The following is a 20,722-nucleotide window of genomic DNA, read 5'->3' on the forward strand; positions in this document are numbered from 1 at the left end:
TTACAGGTCATTGGGCATTGGCTAAAGCCCTTTTAATGCCAAGAATGAAATATATGTTTGTATAACTGCACTTAGGGAATTTAATCTAAAATGATTGCCTGTCCATGGTGAAGTATTTTGAAATAATCCTTCCCAGCCATTACCCCCTTAAATAGAATCTTCACAGCTGTTAATATGGAAGGAAAAAAATCAATCCAAGGGACAAATTTCTATCTACACTATAACAACAAATAAATGAAAATAGTCAAGTCAATGCAGTTCTCTACTCAGGATTCCAAGAAAGGAAAAGATGAGCAGTAGTAGTATTTGTACTAGCCGTATTACTACATTGACTGAATTTGAATGGCATTTTCGGTTTGTATTTTTCTTAACAAACATTTACTGATCATGTTCAACCTGCAGGACAAAATACAAATAGCTGTAGAGAGCACAGACTAAATGCAGAGTCCTTATGCTCAAGGAGTTTAGTCAAGAGTGAATATTACATGAAATGCAAATATGTGAAACACGTATTTGTAAAAATACTGAAAGCTTAGGTAGTGATAAAAGTGGAAGGGGTCTTTGTTAGTGTTAGTCAGGGTTCTCAAGAGAAACAAAATCACAGGAGATATATATATGTATTAAGAGATGAATTATAAGAATTGGTTCATGTGAACTTCTGGACTGGCAAGTCCAATTTCTGCAAGACAGGTAGCAAGCTAGAAACTCCAGTGAAAGTGATGTTGAAGTTGAGTCCAGATTTTCCTGGGGAAATCTGGCTGGCTGAAGCTGAGACAGAAATTATTCTTTCTGATTTCCAAAATCCTCAGTTCTGCCTTCTAAGATCTCCAACAGATTTGATCAGGAGACTTCCCACATTGCTGAGGACACTCTCCTTTGTTGACTGTAGATGCAATCAACTGATAATAGGTGCAAATCCATTTATGAAATTTCTTGACAATGATAATCAGACCATGCTTGCTTGACCAAACAACTGGACACTACAATGTAGCCAAGCTGACATATGAAATTAATCATCAAAGATGCTAAGTATGGAATAAAAATAGAACTTTCTTGCTTTTGGTTCTAAACTCATTAGGGAGCTCAGAGTCCCTTTTTGTATTAAGCCGAAATATATCTTTTGGTTCTATGCTCTATCTTCTTAAACGACACATTCTTCTTCTACAGGGTATCTTGTTAGATATTTGAAACTTCTGTATTCTTAAGACTTCTTCAATCAAAATTTTGCCAGTTTTTGAAATCATCAACTGTATTTCAAGATTACCAAAACCCTTCCCCATTATTGTTACTTTCCTCAGGACATATATTATTTGTCACTGTTCTCCTCAAAGCATGTTGTTTACACAGTACCTCACTTGATTTTTATAATATTCTTGTGAAATGAAACAGGCAGTTATTTTCCTGTTACAGCACATGAGGAAACTGAGGCCCAGAGGGACTGATATCAAATAACCAACTGCATTGCATTGCAAGATCTCCTAGTGGGATAATTAAGACAAGTCACCACTAGAAAATAAATTATGGTTCTTCAAAGTGAGTTTATCATCAAGTTCTATCACCTTGTTTTCTCCTTCATGCATCTGAACACATATACATCACACACACACACACACACACACACACACACACACACACACACACGGTTCACTGGTTATACCAGTGTGGTCGGCTATCCTGGATAGGAAGAGAAGCAAGAGACAGAATAGTTGTATTTTTAGTGGCATCACCGAATGGTACACTTGACTCTTTGCAGGTGCAGATGCACTGAGTTACACCAAATGGCTTCTACCCTTTACATAACTTGTGTCCATTTAATTTTATAATTCCGTCTCCTCTGCTTTTGATGGACAGGCTCAATAACATGGCAAAATATGGGAACAGGGCCCTCTGTCATTCAGTGTCTGAAAAAAAAATCTAAGCAGCACAAAATGAATTGTGAGAAAATAACCTCCAATGATTACTGATAATAACTACCATTTGGAGAGCCTATTTCATAGCCAGGCACTTCAACACATTTTACATGTAGTAATTATCTTATTAAAGCCTCTCAATAGCCAGAAATGAGGCAGTATAATTTCCATTTCACCACTGAGGAGGCTGAGGTTCTGAGAGGAGGGCAGCTAGTTGTCAACTAACTTATGGATCAGGGCCTGGATTTGAACCTAGCTCTGACTGATTCTAAAGCCCATATTCTTTAGACTATAACATATTGCTTTGGCTTTGCAAAGTAGCTAACATTCCTTTTTTCCCACAACAATATTCTACAGACAAACTCTCAACAAGTTATAGAGTTTCTCATTCATTCCCTCTAACTTCATTCCCCATTGATATATTAATGTTTTTTGTTATTGCTATGATTATAAGCATTATTTCAATAAATATTTGTTGTGAATGATATAATCAAAACTGTGTCCTTAGTATGCTATAGATATCTCATAACCATCACCATTAATTAATGTCATATGCCCAGTAAGTGGGAAAGCAGACTTTGAACCCAAGTTTTCTGCCATTATAGATTATAGCTCTGTCTACATAAGCACGTGCAATGGCTTGCAGAAAGGTTTGTGTAGTGTGCAGTTTTCCCTGGCTGCAATAGGGAAGAAAGTCAAAGGTCTTTAGCTCCATGCCTCCATCTCTATTAAGGAAAAATAAGATGCTTGCTATGCAAATACAGCACCCCCTAACTATCTCTAAACCTCCAATATATAACAATTCTAGAGCTCTAACTGGTAATTTTCCCCAACAACTTGAGCAACAGTTGGCAAACTTTTTCTGTAAAAGACAAGATAGTAAATATTTTAGGCTTTGTGGGACATATGGCGTCCATTGCAACCACTCAACTCTGCCATTGTAGTGCAAAAGCGCCATAGGTAATACATAAATAAATGAATGTGGCTGTGTTTCACTAAAATTTTATTTATAAAACCAGGTGGCTGCCCATGGGCCTTAGTGTGGCAACTGTGGAAGTTCAGGACAGAAAATTAGGTGGGGATGGCAATGGGTATGAAAGGAGAATTCTCTCTCCCTTTATTAAGGAGCAAGTCTTTAGTTTGTTATCCTGTCAGAGCGATATCATGAAACGGAAAACACCTTATGTAAGAGGTGGGAAACTCAAGTATCTACAGCACCAGGTAGACAGCACATACAAGTGAGGCAAGGTTTACTGTGGCTATGAGGACTGGAGATTTCATACCATATACAAAAGGGGCAGCTTCTACACATTCTGTTTCCATATTGCCTTGCAGGGTTGTCAGCCCATTGTTATTTTTTCCAGAGAATCCAGAAGCATAGATTGTTATGTAAATTGCATTAGTTTAGCAACTAATTTGATTTGTTTTTAAAATACTGTGCTGGCCAAATGAAGCAAGTCTGCTTGCTATTGAGCTAAGAGTTTTGCGACCTCTGCAAATGATTTGATGATTCCCCTGATATTATGGTACTGAATGCCAGAGATTTTACCCAGGGCCTGTAAATTTGAATGAGAAAAATTATTACATCTTTATTTCCTCTAATTTCTAACCGAAATTTAGCATCTCCTTCAGTTATGAAGGTAGGTAACAAAGTACAGGATTATTAGAAGTACTTGTGATGTTGCAACAAAAGAAATCATGATACTTATTACATTACATTGTTGAAGATACCCTGAAATTTTGTTTATGCTCATTACTACCTCAAAAGGATGGTAGTTGTTAGACTTCTTATTGGATATTACTATTTGTGTGTGTTCTTAAAGAAGCACATAGATTTTATAGCACAAATAATTGTTAACATTTTAATAACTGAATTTAATATGATGCATTTTCTTTGTAATCCTATGTTTTTAATTTTGTGCAGTTAGAGCCACTATTTTGAGAAGAAGTCTATAGGCTTTACCAGATGCTGGAGGTTAAAATCCTCTCTATGAGAGTCAGAAACTAAATTGGGTTGAACAAAAGGACTAGTTGTATTTTTCCATAATGAGAACACAGTTTCATAGTTTCCAATAAGTCTATACATATTCAAAAAAGGAGTGGGGAGAGCAGTAGAGGAAAGTTAACTGACTTGCTCACTTTACTTATGTATTTATTTATTTAACCAATTCAAGATGCCATTTCCTGGAATGGAAAACTGGTGTTGGTTAAATTGAGGACCAGCCCTCAGATATGGGTCAAGGGAGGCAGCAGCACACTCAGCAGACATGGTATCTAAATTTTAAAAGATTCTAACTGGACTTTTAAAGGAGTTGTTGGACTTCTTTTTATCCTGCCTAGTTGTTATACAATGATGTCTACTATTTGTGCATTAAGAGTTAACATAGCAGACCTGATTGTTGTCCTTTGAAAGTCCTGCTTAAAAGGCTGGTCCTTGAATGGCGTCAGAGAACTTAGATTTTAAGGATGTTCCCACCACCCTGACTGCTAAGAGTGACTCGCTGTTCCTAAATTGTTTGTGCAAACAATGTAGTTTATGCTGAACATCTGTTTTCCTTCTGGGAGTCTGGAATTTTGATATGTGCCAGGCAGAGGGTGCCTGTGTGATCATCTCCCAATAAAAACCCTGGACATTGAGTCTATGATGAACTTCCTTTGTAGACATTTCACACGTACTCTCAAAACTCATTGCTGGAGAAATGAAGTCTGTCCTGGGTGACTCCACTGAGAGAGGACTTTGGAAGCTTGTGCCTGGTTTCCCGTATATTTTAACCCATTCATCTATTCCCTTTGCTAATTTTTCTTTGTATTCTTTATCTTTAATAAACCATAGTGATGAACATAACTATATGCTGAGTCCTATGGGTCCTTCTACTGAATTATTGAACCTCTGGGTGGTCTTGGGAGCCCCCAGAATACCATTTATAAAGGTTGATGAAAAATCTATATTCTCCGAAGTCCTGAAATTTGTAGGTAAGTTAGTAATTTCACTGTGACCTGATTTCCATAAAAGACGCTGAAGCCTATGGACATTATGTTTTAGAAATTTATAAGAGACTGAACCATTTTTAAACTGCTAAGCATATTTGTCCATGAGGCTGTCAGGAGAATTCTACTTTGCTTGAAACCTAAAATAAATGCTGCATTAGCACTTATGGCTACATTAAGCATCACTGAGATGTTGAATTATTTCTGAATATTTTCTTTGCTTTCAAGATAGGAAGAACATATTTTCCTCCAGATTGACTATTTAAATAGGATTAGTGAGGGATTTGATTTGCTATTTTCTGATGAGATGCTTTATTAAAGCATGGCATAGAAAGTGTTAGCTGACTCAGTATATATTTGATATTCATACATGGAGCTCCTATTTTGTAACTGTGGGGTTATGGGGAATAAAAGACCCAATGTCTGATCTCCAGGGACCTGCAGTCTTGTGAGACAGTCCAATGACTATATCATAATAGGTCAGATATAAATGCTATGAGGGAGTGACACTCAGGGTACTAAGGGAATACAAAGAAGGTGAATGCAACTTATCCCAGGGGAGGGGACAGAGAAGAGTTCTAAAAGGTGATAATGACAGTGGAGTTAGGATTTCAGGCCATTTCAGAGAAATATTCTAGAGCAAGGAAGTATCTTGTAGATCACTGAGTCCAACTTATTTTTTGAACAGATGACAAAACTGAGACACAGAGAATAAGGTCACTTCGCTAATTAGTACCAGAGCTGAGGCTGGAAACTAAGACCCTGAATTCCATGCAGGTGGTATTTTTACTATTTAACATAGACTAAAAGTCTTCTGTACAAGATTTTGGGCAAGATTTACTACTTGATTTTGTTCATTTTTAACAGGGAAGAAGGAGGATAAAGGTATATGGCATGAGTTTGCACGTGAGACATAGAGTTTTTCAAAAGATGGTCCAGGATAAAACTAATGATGAGTTCAAAAAAACAAGCTATAGCAGTGTCCAGAGTCTGAGAGCAAGACCCTAAATCTAAGCTTGAGAAAATGCATATGATGTGGCCATAGCAGGTATGTAACCTGCATTGTAAGGGATCACATTTTAGTGAAAATGGTATTATGCAAGAAGTGTTAATGAATATATATAATATATTTAATTTTCATGTTAAGCAAAACCCCTATTTTTCATTTTTGTATTTTAAGTTATTTTTTAAAAGAAGTTTGCACTTTCATATTAAAAGTCATGAAAAAATTTTGACAAGTTCACCACTAAATGTGACAATGCTAAGTACTAAAAATGTTAGTTGCTCAAAAAGAATAAAAAGCAAGAAGGTAGAAGGAACAAAGAAGGGAGTTTGGGAAGGAAGGAAGGTAGGAAGGAAGGATGGATGTGAAGGAGGGTGGGAGGGAGGCAAAAGAAAAAGTTAAACAAGTATTTTCATATAGAATTGGGAAAATGTGAGACCTTGTTTAGAGCAGGAAACAGGTCTGGAATGAGGTAGTGTTGAGAATAATTCTTTGTTAGGACTGAGAACTAAGATTACTGTGCAGTCAATTCTCAAATCTCAAAGTAAAAGGTTAATAATTAAAATTCAAAGAGGAAAAAAATAACTAAGATTGAACACTATTAATACAGGCTAAATTTGTTATGTAATAAAATGGACTTCTCTTTGAAAGACCATTTCTGTATTTTATTAGTGGGTGTAAACCCCTCTGTGGTTCCAGATTAAAGGTGGTCATGGCCATAGAATTATTGCCTCTTTTCACTCCATGGCTCTGTGAATTTGTGGCTATGTAAGGCAAATTTGTAAGCAAATGACTCCAGAGAAAATGGTCCTAAACTTCTGCTGTTATCATGGAGAGGAGGCCATTGGCTGCTGATCAAAAAGTGATGCCAAACTGGCACTTGTCCTTCAGCTGTGGTCTACAGAGATGCCACAATTGTAGCTCAGAGACCCATCATGGTCCGTCTCCATAGTTTCCACTTTAAATTCCTTTGTATTGAATAATCTCTACCACTTAGGTCAAAGCACAGGCTAATCTGGGATCCTATACCAATATTCATTTAACCTTATTTTATTTTTTTAATTAAAATGAAGGAGTAATGGTGAAGTATTCTAAAATCTAAGCATCCAGCTGAAGTGGGTTTACATTACTGGGGATGTGCAGCAGCAGCAGCATTCAGTATTGATTTTGGGGGGCAATGCATAATTATCGATACTAGCAAAACATCCCTGTGCTCCTACAGTGATTTAGAAAGGATTCTTATTTGAACTTTAAAAAAAAAATGTCCTCCAGGAATGATCAGTATAAACCGCAAATTGCAGAAGAGAACCTAGAGGTATGAATCCCTTTCACTCTGTAAAGCCAGGGTCCTTTTTCATAGGCATTGCTATTCTTAAGTAGAAAGCAGCTGAAGCCACATTGCACAGCTGGCAATGTGATGGATAAGGAAGGTACCAATCTGGAAGGTTGTTCCAGTAGGAAGAAAAAGTGGTTTGGGCTTAGTGGTTTGGGCTCCCTCTTGCATTGTCACAGGCTCAGAAGTCAATACACTGCTTTTCTTTCCAGAAAGCATTCTAGAATGTCATTTTTTTTTTTTTTTTTTTTTTTTTTTTCACCCCGAGAGCAATGAAGGACCTCAGCAGCAATTACCTTTTGTGGATAGAAAAACACCCAAATTGGACTTCAGAAGGGCCTGGTATACATGTGCTGCTGACTGTGTGTATTTCATTAGTCAGTAATGGCAGCTTGTAAGAAATGGTATAGAAATGTGGCAATGGGAGTTCTAACTTCACTATCCTTTTTTTTCTTCCACTGGCATATCAGCTAACAAAATAGGAAAGCTTATCTATTCCCCAATTCCATCATTTGTTGATCCCATGAAAAAGACATCACTATAAAATTGCCCACACTTGCAAGTCTCCATAAAACCCTGAAAAATTTTGTGTTTTGGGTTGCTAAAGCTTCCGGAATACAATATACCAGGAATGGGTTGGCTTTTTAAATGGGGATTTATTAGTTTACAAATTTACATTTCGAAGGCCATGAAAATGTCCAAATTAAGGTATCAAGAGGAAGATACCTTCTGTGAAGAAAGACTGCTGGCATCCGGGGTTCCTCTGTCACATGGGAAGGCACATGGCGACGTCTGCTTGTCTTTCTCTCCTGGGCCCTGGTTTCAAAATGGCTCTCTCAGTTTCTGTGGGTCCTTCTCGCGTTTCCCAGGGCCTTTTCTTTCTAAGCCCTCTCTCTCTCCGTGAGCTCTCTCAGAGGACTTCAGTAAAAGATTAAGACCCACCTTGAATTGGGTGGTAACATCTCCACGGAGACAACCTGATAAAAAGGTCCCAACCACAACAGGTCTGCACCTTCAAGAATAGGTTAAAAGAACATGGCATTTTCTGGGGTACATAATAGTTTCAAACCGGCACATTTCATAATAACTGTGCTTACTTCTCCCAAAGCACCGACTGTATTGTTTTAGATTCCTATTTGCTTTTTGTTTTTCAGCTGTACACTAAGCTTCTTAAGGTAGGCCTCTTCCGTAATCCCTTTGTTGCCAATGATCAGAATAGTGCCTGCTCTATAATTGAATGAATGACTCCATTGACTGAATGAAATGTGAATCAGACATGCCACAAAGTATAGCTTTTATCATCACTGACTAGAATAATCACTGTCATCTAGAAAAACACATCATGCCCTTGACGACTTTGGCAAAGAACCTTGTGATATAGGATTATGAAATGACCATTACTCTTATTAGTAAATCACAATTTAAGTTAACTTTCAGCTGCTGTTTCTACCCATCTGTGCCTTCCTATTCTGCACAATCCTGCAGCAGCTTGTCTAGTGCCTTCAGAATAGTACAGCAATTTTGGTCATCACTTTTATGAATGAATTAGGATCACCTAATGCTGGGGAAAATGATTGCCAGAATAATTTCTTAACCTCATTCTAAAGTTTGAAGAGCAAGCTTTTTCTTCACTTTTCTTCTAAAGAATCTGCATAACATACTGAAATTTGAGCAGAGTGTGATTATAACCACTGTTACCACAATTGACCTGGATTGCGAATTCCTTAGGAACTGCTGACTCCTCGCAATTATTTTGCTTACATGTTATGGATAGCAGAACTTTAACCTCTAAACTGGCCTTGCAATTTACACACCACAGATATTATCTCATTTGAGCCTCAACCCAACACTGTAAGGGAAGTGAGTTCTGTGAGGCTTGGTGCTTGCTTAGTTGTACAGCTGATAGTTGTTCCGCAGCTCCAACTTCAGTTTTCTGACTCCAGACTGGCTCTCGTTTCAGTGTTGGTGGGAGGAAAGAGGCAGACCTTCGGTAATTCCAGAATTTTGTCATGTGCACTTAGGTGAAGCAGAGCCCTCATCATTGAGTCTTTGGAGTACTTAAGCTGCTTCTATTTAGGGCTCTCTACTGGTCTGCTTCCAGACAAAATAAAAAATTTTCCAAATGTAACAATCAGGATATAGGTTCCCAAACCCCAAACTCTTCCATATACCTCCAAAGCAGTCAATTAAGTACAGAATTTTCCAACTTTCGGAATAGGGGCTGGATTGACTAATTTACCAATATACTTGACAATAGATCTTCTATTTAAAATGAGAGTCTATTCTTGTTGCAAGAAAACATTTATTTTAATAGTGAAAAAAAGAAATAATCCTTTAATAGACAGAAGAATAGTTAACTAATGTGAATATGAGGTAGAAATTATAGAAATTATTTTTCTTGGGGATTCCAGTGGTCGCCAATAATCCACTTAAAGCATTTGTTTTTCTTCTAGGGCTGAATCCTGCCATACAACAATGCGTTCAATAATACCTTTCTAGGCAATAATTATAGCTGGACACTAGACTGTTCATTTCCAATGTGTTTACCACTTCTTAATTCTCAACAATTTATTATTGAGGAGGGGCTACTGGAAGCATGGTGTTATAGCACATCATTTTCATTTAAAGGAAAATACTCATTTAGAATTAAAAAGCAAATATTTTTATTAATGATAAGATTGAAATGTGTGCATTACTTTCTTCCCTAATGACCTTTTTAAAACATATATTTATTGTGATAACACATTTATAAAACAAAATTTTCCCTTTTAATAACTTGAATATGTACAATTCAATAACATTAATTACATTTACAATGTTGTGCTAAAATCACCACTACCCATTACATAAGCTTTTTCATCACCCCAAACAGAAATTCTATACTTACTAATCAACAACTCCTCCCCCACCCCAGATCCTGGTAACCTCTCATCTACTTTCTGCCTCTATGAATTGACTTATTCTAGGTATTTCATACAAGTGAAGTCATCCAATATTTGTCATCAATATGATGTTATAAGAGTTCATCCACGTTGTAGCATGTATCAGAACTTTTTTCCTTTTTTCCAGCTGAATAATATTCCATTGTAAATACCACATTTCTGCTGATGGACACTTGGGTTGCTTCCACCTTTTGGCTCTTGTAAATAAGGTTGTTGTGAATGTTGGTGTACAAAGATCTGTTCGAGTCCCTGCTTTCAATTCCTTTTGTTATATACCTGTATATATACCTAGTGAAATTTCCAAGTCATGTGGCAATTCTATGTTTAGCTTTCTGAGGAACCCCAAAATTGTTTTTCACAGTGGCTGCCCCATTTTATATTCCCACCAACAATGAACAAGTGCTCTTGTTTCTCCACATCCATGCCAACACTTATTACTTTCTTTTTTTTTTTACTAGCAGTCAGTGTTTGGAGTGGTAGATCATTGTAATTTTGATTTGCATTTCCCTAAAGACTGATGATGTTATGCATCTTTCCATGTGCTTATTAGCCATTTGTATATCTTTTTTGGAGAAATGTCTAAGTCCTTTGGCCATTTTTTAATTGGGCTGTTTGTTGTTTTTTTGTTGGGTTACAGGATTTCTTTATATATTCCAAATATTAAACCCTTTTCAGATATGTGGTTTCCAAATATTTTCTCCCATTCTTCAGGTTTTCTTTTTCCTTTCTTAATAATGTGCTTTAATGCACAGAATTGTTTAGTTTTGATGAAGTATATTTTATATAATCTTTCCTCAGTGTTTTTGGCATCATATCTAAGAATCCATTGCCTAATGCAAGGTACTAAAGATTTTCCTCTGTTTTTTTCAAAGAGTTTTATATTTAGATCTTATATTAAGTTGTTGATCCATTTTGATTTGATTTTTGTATAGTGTGTGAGGTAGGGGTCTAATTTCTTTCTTTTGCATATGAATATCCTGTTTTCCCAGTATCATTTGATGAAGAAAGTATTCTTTCCCCACTGAGAGGATTTGGCACCCTTGTCAAAAATCAATTGGCCATAGATGTGAATGTTTATTTCTAAATTATTGATTCTATTCTATTGGTCAATTTTTCCTTATGCCAGTACAATACTACTTGAGTACTGTAGCTATGTAGAAAATTTTGAAATTGGGAAGTGTTAGTCCTCCAAATTTGCTCCTTTTCAAAAAGGTTTTGGATATTTTGTGCCTTTTGTCATTCTGTGTGAATTTGATTATAGCCTATTCCATTTCCACACATAAAAAAATGGCTGGTGGCCATTTGATCAGGATTGTGTTGAATCTCTAAATTGCTTTGGATAATATTGACATCCTAACAATATTACATCTTCTAATCCACTGCACAGGATGTCTTTCCATTCATTCTTTTATATCTTTTAGTGATGTTTTGTAGTTTTCAGTTTACATGTCTTTTATAATCTTGGTTAAGTTTATTTCTAGATTTTTTAATTTTTAGATGCTTTTGTAAATGGGATTCTTTTCTTGATTTCCTTTTTGGATTGTTCATTGCTGATGTATAGAAACACAACTGATTTTTGTGTATTGAACTTGTACCCTACAACTTGCTGAATTCATTTACTAGTTTCAGTAGCTTTCTTGTGAATTCTTTTCGATTTTCAAAAAGAATTCTTTTGGATTTCCCAAAAGGTCATGTCAACTATGAATAAAAATGGTTTTACTTCTTACTTTCCAATTTGAATATCTTTTATTTCTTTTTTGTGCCTTATTCTCTGGCTGGAAATTCCAGTACATTGTTTGACACCACTGGTAAAAGTGTGCATCCTTGTGTTTGTTCCTGATTTTAGGGAGAAAGCTTTCAGGCTTTCACCACTGAGTATGAAATAAGCTGTTGGTTTTTCATATATGCCTTTTTACATGTTGAGGATGTTCCCTTCTATTCCTGGTTTCTGAGTATTTTTATTGAGAAAGGGTGCTGGAATTTGTAAAATGCCTTTTCTGCATCAATTGAGATGATGATAGGTTTTTTCATCCTTCATTCTATTAATGTGGTGTGTTACATTAATTGACTTTCTTAAGATGAACCACCCTCGCATTACTTGCATAAAGCCAACTTGTGGTTTATAATTCTTTTAATGTGCTCTTGGATTCAGTTTGTTAGTGTTTTGTTGAGGATTTTTGTATCACTATTCATAATGGTTATTGGCATGCCATTGCTTTTTTCTTGTGATATCTTTATCTTGCTTTGGTATTAGGGTAATTCTTGCCTCATAGAATGAGTTAGGAAGCCTTCCCTCCTCTTTTGTTTTTTGGAAGAGTTTGAGGATTGGTTTTAATTACTTAAATATTGGTAAAATTCACCAGTGAATCAGTATGGACTTGGATTTTTTTTTTTTTTTTTTTTTTTTTTGAGATTTTGATTACTGATTCTTTTTATTTACTTGCTATGGATATGCTGAGATTTTCTATTTCTTCCTGATTCAGTTTAGGTAATTTATGTATTTCTAGGAATGTGTCCATTTAATCTGGATTATATAATTTGTTTAGCATACATTGTTCATAGAATTATCCTGATTTTTATTTCTATGTGGTTGGTGGTAATATTCTCACTTTCATTTCTGATTTTAATTATTTGCATCCTCTCTCTTCCTTATCAATCTTGCAAGACATTTGTGAATTTCATTTATCATTTCTAAAAATCAATTTTTACTTTCATTGGCTCTATTATTTTTCTATTCTCTATTATATTTGTGTCAGGTCCAATCTTTGTTATTTTTTCCTTCTGCTCATTTTGGGCTTAATTTGCTCTTTCTAAGAAATATTTCTTGCAGATGTGAAGGTAGGTTACTGATTTGAGATCTTTTTGTTTTTTTAATGTGGGCATTTAGAGCTATAAATTTTCCTCTGAGTCCTGCTTTTTACTATACCCTTTAAGTTTTTGTATATTGTGTTTCTGTTTTCATTTATATCAAGGTTTTTTCTCATTTTCTTTGGCCACAATGAGTGAAGCTGGATATAAATAGAAGGGAAACTGGAAAATAAAAAAAATATGTAGTGATTAACATACTCTTAAACAACCGTTCTCTTTGTGGTCAGAGAAAATACTTTGTATGATTTTGATATTTTTTAATTTTTTGAGACTTGTTTTGTGACCTAGTACATTTTCTATCTTGCAGGATGAGCGATGTGCACTTGAAATAATGGATATTCAGCTGTTGTGTGAAGTATTCGATATATGTCTGTTAGGTCTGGTTGGTTTATAGTATTGTTCAAGTCCTCTATTTCCTTATTGATTTCCATTTCAATGTTCAACCCATTATTGAAAGTGGTATATTGAAATCTCCTACTATTAATGTAGAGCCATTTATTTCTCCCTTCAATTCTGTCAATTGTTGCTTCATATATTTTGGGGTTTGACATTAGGTGCAAATATGTCCATAATTGTTATATCTTCATATAGAATTTATCAGTAAGTATATAATATTCTTCTTTGACCTTTGTAACAGTTTTTGGTTTAAAGTCCATTTTATCTGATATTAGTACCAGATCTCTTTTGTTTATATTACGTGGATTTTTTTTTCATCCTTTCTTTTTAAACTGTATGTAGTTAGGGCATGCTTTTTTATTCATTCTGCAATTTCTGCCTTTTGCTAGGAGAATTTATACATTTATATTTAAATTAATGACTGAAAATGAAGGGCTTACTTCTATCACTCTGCTATTTGGTTTTGTGAGATTTACACCTTTTTTTTTGTCCCCCATTTATTCCATTATCGCATAATGGGTGTTTAGTTGATCTTTTGTAGTGAAAAATCCCTTTTCATTTCCTGTGTGTGTGTGTGTGTGTGTGTGTGTGTGTGTGTGTGTGAATTGTTTCCTTATGGTTACCATGGGACTTACATTTAATGTCCTAAATCTGTAACAATTTAGTTTGAATTGATACCACTTAACTTCAATAACAAACAAAACCTCTGTTCCTGTATCTTTCCACCCCTATACTCTTCTTGTCACAAATTACATGTTTATATATTGCGTCCAAACACTATAGATTATTATTTTGCATTTTTATTTTAGATCATTAAAGAGTGGAGTTACAATCCAAAAATACAATAGAACTGGCAGTTATGTAGGTACCTTTACCAGAGTTCTTTATTTCTTCAATGGATTTAATCTATTGTCTGGTATCCTTTCTTTTCAACCTTAAGAACTCCTTTCACATTTCCTTTAGGGCAGATCTAGTGGTGTTGAACTTCCTTACCTTTCGTTTATCTGGAATGTCTTAATTCCTCCACATATTTGAAAGTCAGTTTTACTGGATATAGAATTTGTGGTTGACATTGTTTTTCTTTCAACATTTTAAATATGTCACCCCACTGCCCTTGCCTCCAGTGTTTGTGATGAATAATTGGTACTCAGATTTATTGAAGTCTGCTTGTACATGACTTGTTGCCTATCGCTTGTTGTTTTCCTGATTTTCTGTTTGTCTTTGGCATTTGGAAGTATGATTATGTGTCTTGTACATGGATCTCTTTGGGTTTATCTTATCTGGTGTTTGTTGAGCTTTTTGGACATCTTTCATTAAATTTGGGAACTTTTCCATCATTACATCCTCAAATATTCTTTTTGCCTCTTTCTCTTTCTTCTCCTTCTAGGATTCCCATAGTGTGTATATCCATAAATTTGGTGGTCTTGCATAGGTATCTTAGGCTTTGTTTACTTTTCTTCATTATTTTTCCCTTTCTGTTCCTCAGACTGGATAATTTCAATTTTCCTAGAATCAGGTTTGCTGATTCTTTCTTCTACCATGTCCAATCTGCTGTTAAACCCCTCTAGGAAATTTTCTTATTACTGTTATGATGCTTTTAAGTTCCAGTATTTCTGTTTGGTTCCTTTTAATAATTTCTGTGTCTTGATTGAAATACTCATTTTGTTCATTTATTGTTTTTCTGATTTCCTTTAGTTCTATGTGTTTTCTTTTAGCTTTTTGAGTGTATTTAAGGTAGTTTTTTAAAAAGTATTTTCTAGTATGTCCATTGTCTGGACTTCCTCATGGATGGTTTATGTCACATATTTTGTTGCTTTCAATGGACCATTTTTTCCTGATCCTTTGTATGTCTTGTGGTTTTTTGTTGTTGTTGAAATATGGACATTGAATTTTTAATTTATTGACACTGTAAATCAGATTCTCCCACTTACCTGATTTCTTCCTTTTCATTGTTTTAGTATATGTCTGTTTAGTGAGTTTTCTAAACTATTTGTTCAAAGAGTATATGCTTCCCTTGATGTATACAGGTCCAAAATCTCCATTACCTAAGCTTGTATTTAGCTAGTGTTGTGATAGAGATTTCCTTAACTTCCAGGAGCTAACAAAAAAATAATAAATGCCCCCCCCAAAAAAAAAAAAACAAATAAGAAATCACTTTTCCCATTCTTTGCAGATTGCAGATTTGCTCTGTGCTGGTGCTCTCCTTCAGTGCTTAGGCAGCATTACTGTGCACTGACAGAACAGCGTGATGCAAAAGCTTTAGGATCCTCTCAGGTCTTTTCTGAGCGTGTGTCTTGTCCTAGGCATTCTGCAGAACTTTATGAATTACTTTCTGTACATGGATCTGGATGTGTCCAACTTCTCCCTAGGAAATATACTGTCTTTTCTTCTAGTCCCAGGCACTATTTTATGTCTCAATCAGAAACGTTTTTCTCTAGGCTACTGTGGCTTGGTTGTTTTCTTAAGATGTTTAGGGGGCTCTGCTAGCTGCCTTTATGTCCATAGTGAACTCTGGGACTGTGTCACAAACATCCTGGCTCAGTCCATCAGGCTGTTACCCAACTTCTGGTGCTGACATACATGCACCCAATATATATACAGGAATTACTCTGCTCCCTCTGGAACCCAGGATCAGAGCCCACACTGGGATGTGGTCTGTCATCACTCCTAGCTGACCTGGGTGGGGGTAGGGGAAGGGCCAGTAAAAGTGTCAGAAGGTTTTCCCACAATTTTTTGTTGCCTTTTTCTTGATTCATTGCTTACCCAGTTAATGCAACCCTTTAATGCTTTTCCAGAGCTCTGAGAATGTTAATTCTGCCAGTTCTTACTGGATTTTCAATGTTACGTTCTATGGGAGGAACCCTGGAATTGTTCCCTCTGCCGTCTGGCTGAAGGGCCTTGCCACTGCCCTAATGCCTTTTGATATTGATTTGAATTTGGGATACATGCCATTTTTCCTATCCTAATTTCTTACATCTCTTTTCCCTGATCTCTTCCAGAAAAAATTCAATGGCTGTTCTCTAGTTGAATATATAATATTAAGTTTTAACATGTTTATGAACCTACATTTTGATATATTTTAAGGCAGAGGACTTATGGAAGTTCCTTCTTCCACAACCCCCAGGACACCATCTCAATTTGATCATGTAGTATGTCTTTATACATGCTACAAAGGATTTTTTCCCTTCTCTTTTTGAGCTGAATCCACTCTTCTGTTCTTTCCGATCTCTGAGGTATCTGAGAGAATACAGAGCTCAACAGACATGTATTCAAAAGGCTTCCATGCAGATTCTGATGAATAGCTTTGTAAAGCTTTACAACGCAGGAATATATTTTTGAGGAAGCATTTGGTTATTCAAAACAGAAATTTCAAGATGCTTACAGTAAATTCTGTCAGGGTCTTGGCCAAAAAATGTACAAAAATATTATAATAATTCATATCAATTTTTATAAGAGAGAAAGGACTTTAAGGAATTATATACATTTTGAAAATGAGAAAACAGTAGCTCTGTGGGTAGATTGAATTCTTAATAGTTCAGTATTCTGACCAAAATAACATCTGCCTTCCTGGAATGTTCTTTTTTTCCCACCCTGGGGGGTGATGGAATATGTTTCATAGATTTTGACATTCTAGTCAATGATCTTTTCCAAAGGAATCAAATCAAATGACTCAACTTAATAGCCGGAGACACTCAGATGACCAAGTGAGGCTAAAGTAATTTCTACCAGAGAAAGTCATTAATTTTCTGCCTCTTCTTTTTGAATCAGATTATACGTGATTCACCTGACATTTTTAGAAGTTGACAATTGATTTCACTGGGGTTTCATATATTTCCATGGTTTATCCTCTAAAGAGTGAAGCCATCTGTAAAAGTTCATCAGTAGCACAGTCCCTTAGAAAACTCACAACTTAGAATGGAAACTGCAGAGTCAAAAGGGTAACTGAAGTTCTGATACATGCAACAATATGGATGAATCTTGAAGATATCATGTTGAGTGAAATAAGCCAAAATAAGCAAACTCATAGAGTCAGAATCTAGAATATAGGTTATCAGGGAAAGGGGTGGGGCTAGGAAATAGGGAGTTAAGGCTTTAAATGCACCGAGTTTCTATCTGGGACAATGGAAAAGTTTTGGTAATGAATGATGGTGATGGTAGCACAACATTATTAATGCAATTAATAGCAATTACATAATTGAATGTAGTTAAATGGGAGATTTTAGGTTCCATTAAAAAAATCCATGGAACTGCACAACAGAAACAGTGGCCCCTAAGTTAAACTATAGACTATAGTTAATAGTTCATTTATAAAAATGTGCTTTCTTCTATTGTCACAAATGTACCACACTAATGCAAGGTGTTAAGAATAGGTTGGGAATAATGGGAATCCTGCATTTTATACATGAATGTTCTGTAAACCCACAACTTCTCTCATAAAAGCAACAACAACAACAAAACTAACTGCTAATTCTGCATTTTAGAAACTGATTTTCCCTAATGGCAGCACATGGAGATAGCATGGGGCCCAGGACCCTATCCTGGACTATGCTTCTCTCTTGTAACAGATGCCTAAGCAACTGCTATAGATATGGTCTGTGAACTGTATCATAACTCAGGCACGTTAAATGGGTAATGTGTTAGTGGTAGATTCTTCGAAGGTTAGTTGCACATGACAGGAAGATACAAACTCCTTCTTCAGTGAGATAATAGTGTTTCCTCAGGCTCCAAAATACAGAAACCAGGATGCATAATGACCTACTTAGCCATTGTAGATTTTGTTCAGGGAAGGGTGTATTATGCCAGCAAAAAACAAGTGTGAGAGGTCAAATCCAGCCTGCTGAATTTATGACTCTGTAAAATGAGGCTGACTGCTGGCTTGCTGATAGCAACATTTCCACACCTGAGAGTCACCACGAGGCTTGTTACTGAAATCACACACCAGGAGGACTCTCTCTGCAGGCTGTTGGGAGTGGTGTTGATGGGGGGGAGGGGGTGTGTGTGGCAGATGCCTGATAGGTATTCATCCCCTTCAGTCCAATGCAGCTGACTTCCACAAAGGGTTTGCGAAGAAGGTTCAGGATGTGGATGTTTATTATGGTGAGAAAATTATGAAAACAGAGTTTGATTTGGTAGCTGTGCAAGGCTGCAAAATCTCAGTTTTTGGGTACCTAAGGCATTCTACTGACACATTCCCTTAGAGGAGTATTCTTAATTTTGAACAAGCAATTCACTGTAGGTTGGCAGCATTAATGAAGTTCAGATATTGAGAGGGAAGGAGGAGGAGAGGGGGGAAGGAGGGAGAGAGAGAGGGAGAATGGAGGGGGTGGGGTAGATTCAATCAGAATGTTTCTGTCAGCACAAAATGTTTGCAACAAGTCTAATTATATGAAAATGTGTACCCGATGCTTAGAGGGTAAGCTATCTTTAATATACTGAATAGAATGTAAGAGATTTGAATTTCAGCTCTTGAGCAAATTTTATAAAACAAAAATATCACTCTTTCTGGAAGCACAGGCACCTCTTATTTCCATGATCAAACAAACATACCCCAGGAATAAATTCATCATTGATATCAAAGAATTTAAAATCATCCAGGCATGTTCTCATTTTGTTCAAAGTCGATCTTCAGAAAAAATATGCAAAATGTAGAAAACTTACTCAATTTCAGAGTGGAAATGCTCAACACTCAGGTGTGTTCCAGCTTGTCAAAAACAGAACTAATTGTGATTAAAAAAGATTAAAAAAGATAAGAGATGTAATTCTCATTGAAGTAAAGTCAAACTAATATGGGTTACTATAATAAAGGCAAAGCAAAACCATGCAAATAGCAACAAAAGTGATTATTTTAAATGGAGAACAAGGGCAAAGGTATTTCTTTATTGAGTTATAAAAAGATTGTTCTAGAAACTAAAATTTGAGATAGCTTTAAAATATGGAGCAGTAAAACTACCAAGATTTAGACAAATGGAAGAGAACTTGGGAAAATAACGCATTCCAAAGAAAAGCTATATTATGGTTGAACTTTCATTATGTAAAGGAAATCGGTCACCTTATTCTGTGACTCCAGCTCCCTCCTCAGGGACCAACTTCAGTTCCACCTCCGTATTGCACCTCCCCATGTGCACTGGCCCACTGAGCTCTCCTTTCTCTGTTCTCTTTAGCACCCGCCACAGCATCAGTTTGTTCAGTATTTAATGTATGTTGCTTTGTAGAGCTGTATGTGTTGAATAGATGCCATCTCCATACCTGGACTGTTAAGCCCTTAAAAATAGAGGAATGTCTGTTATCCCATACACTCAACTGCTGCTTGCATACAGGCACCCCCATGACATTTGTTGATGTCATGAATGACTCAGTAATAATATTGCAATTTAGTTACTTTAAAATGATGTGCACTGCTTCTCTTTCTGGAAGTAGAAACTAATGCACACAGTGGGGAGTAAATATTGAAAGGAAAGTAGCAGGAAAAGAGGAAAAAGAGGTGTTTGAGATTTTTTATTCTTGAAAATTATTAGGATCAGTATGAATGTACTCTTAATAAGAATTGCCAGAAGTTACAGCATTGAGAAGTTTAAAATTCTTTGGGAAATTATATGCATATAAAAAATTAGACTTGTCATGGGGTTACGATTAGTACTACATTTTAGTTTGTTGAAATTCGTCTAAAATGGTAAGGAGAATGGTAATATTTGGACTTCTCCAGGAGGTACCTCAATTCTTTCTTTTGCAGCATTAGGCATTTGATTTAGAATGAATGTTTAGTTGTTGTTTGATGGTTAGGAAATGGGATGTGGGTGTCCAAAATGCCTGCTCCCTTCTTACTTAAGGAACGATAGGCTGGAGAATCAACCATGGCTCCTCACTCAGTTTAGAAATAAAACAATCTTGTTTATACCCACAGTCAAAGAGCATCTCAGGGATGAGCATCTCTGTCTTGGAGAATGGCCCAAGATCTGCATTTGTAAGGATTAGTATGACAGCTTGGGGTCTGTTTTAGTTCCCCAGCTGCTAAAACAAATACCATTCAATGGGTTGGCTTAACAACAGGAATTTATTGGTTCATGGTTTCAGAAGCTAGAAGGCTCACTTCCTCCCAGGGTCTGTATCTTCTGGCTGGCTGGCAACCTTTGGGTTTCTTGGCTTTTCCGTCACATGGCAATACACATGGCAGCATCTTCTCTTTTCTCTCCTGGGTTCCATTGACCCTTCCAGCTTCTAGCTGCTCCTCGTGGTTTCTCCCGTGCCCGATTTCATTTGCTTATAAGGATTTCTGTTAAGACCC

The 20,722-nt window shown here is 36.1% G+C and overlaps 1 protein-coding gene across 1 annotated transcript in view; it reads left to right on the plus strand.

The window, feature by feature from the left end:
- Window positions 1–20,722, plus strand: part of KCNH5 (potassium voltage-gated channel subfamily H member 5) — a 343,994-nt gene that overhangs the window by 280,681 nt on the left and 42,591 nt on the right. The gene's annotated exons all lie outside the window — the stretch shown is intronic.

Source organism: Choloepus didactylus, chromosome 4 (genome assembly GCF_015220235.1).
Source record: "Choloepus didactylus isolate mChoDid1 chromosome 4, mChoDid1.pri, whole genome shotgun sequence".
Classification (NCBI taxonomy): Eukaryota; Metazoa; Chordata; class Mammalia; order Pilosa; family Megalonychidae; genus Choloepus; species Choloepus didactylus.